This window comes from Callospermophilus lateralis, unplaced genomic scaffold (genome assembly GCF_048772815.1).
Source record: "Callospermophilus lateralis isolate mCalLat2 unplaced genomic scaffold, mCalLat2.hap1 Scaffold_94, whole genome shotgun sequence".
In the NCBI taxonomy this organism is placed as follows: domain Eukaryota; kingdom Metazoa; phylum Chordata; class Mammalia; order Rodentia; family Sciuridae; genus Callospermophilus; species Callospermophilus lateralis.
The window spans coordinates 5,638,053-5,639,551 of record NW_027517559.1 but is presented as its reverse complement, the minus strand read 5'-3'; the positions used below and the strand labels follow the sequence as shown (position 1 = coordinate 5,639,551).

Sequence of the window (1,499 nt, the reverse complement as noted above, 5' to 3'; positions counted from 1 at the left end):
TTCTTTGTATTTTCTATTTTTAGCTTTATTTGTGCTCTACATTTATAAACATGTTCTTGTGTATTTATCCAACTTATTGTTAAACATATTAAACAAGACGGGGCTGAGTGCACCAGGCAGAGGTAGGCAGTGGTGGATCAACAACTCTGGGGACAGTCATGTCGTAGCACCCACTGGGGCGTGGCATGAACACCCCTGGAAGGCTCCGTGACATGGATTTGTAGTGCCCTTGGCTCCTTCTACTGAGTGGTCAAGGCATATGGACCACCTTCAAGGGTGGTAGGAGACCTCTGCCACAATCATAACTCCACCTCTGAGTTTCCTAAGTAACCGTAGGTTACACGGGTGTGGCAGGTTTTCAATCTTTTCATCTTTCTGATGTCAACTTTGGCTGCTTTATTCAGAGAATGTCCACAAGTCTTCTGCAGAGTCAAGTCACTTCTTTTCTCTTTGTAATCAGTGAATGTTTTGTGTGTGGAAAAAAAAATCACTGACGCTATGTGACTAGCCTTTTGCTCAACAAACTTTTACTATTTTGCAGCTGTGTGAGTTCGTGTTTCCCTGTTTATTCAATAGATCACAATCTGATACTATCACTTTTTTTCTTCTTTTTTTTGTGATACTGGGGATTGAAGCCAGGGCCTTGTGCCTACGAGGCAAACACTCTACCAACTGAGCTATACCCCAGCCCTTATTCTTTATTTTGATACTCAAATTGTTCCTAACTTGGCCATTGAAAGCCTCCTCAAGCTGTTACCTATGTGTTTTTAATACCCTGCTATCATTCCTCGAGTACTTTACTGCCTTCTGCAAAATAATAATAATAATAATAATAATAATAATAATAATAGTAATAATAATATTTTAGGCTCATTTTATACTTTTTGTGCCTCAGCCTTGAATTCAGACATTTCTACTTTAAGTGCAGAATGATGTTGAGAAGCCAGGATCTAGGCACCAGGTGTGCTTATCGACACTGGAGAGTCCCTGCTGCGGGAGCTCTGGGTGAACCTAGCTAAGGAACATGTGGAGGTGAGCACACACACTGACATCTGTATTTATTTCTATATCTGGCTATAAATAAACGGACATCTCCAGTTCTAGTCCAACACCATAAAGGTCATTCTAATTTTCTCATTTTCCATATTTGTGACTCCATTTCCTGATGGTGGAAATCTGGCTCTCAATATCTTTAATTACTGATCAATGTCGCCATATCACTATCCCCTTAGCTGCAAACACGCCTGCCCACTCTGTTCCAGCTCTAGTTACCCGCAACAGGCTTAGAAGAGGACCCAAGAAACTGGCTGATAAAAGTGCTCAAGTGCCAAGCTGTGTTACCTTTTGTGGAAAAGGAAGGCTGACTCAGGGGGAGACTGCTGAGTCCCAGAGGGTGGACAGCTATAGCATTCGTGCCTGTGTCTCAGGCTCTGACCAGGGATCTAACATGGGCCCGCTGGGTCTCAGATCTGTAATGGACCAGGGACTCCTTTCATCTC

At 42.6% G+C, this 1,499-nt stretch overlaps 1 non-coding gene across 1 annotated transcript; it reads right to left on the bottom strand.

The window, feature by feature from the left end:
* Window positions 1-614: 614 nt before the first annotated feature.
* On the bottom strand, window positions 615-687 carry Trnat-cgu (transfer RNA threonine (anticodon CGU)). Its single transcript has one exon. It is a non-coding gene; the product is annotated as a tRNA-Thr (tRNA).
* Between the last annotated feature and the right edge of the window lie 812 nt (window positions 688-1,499).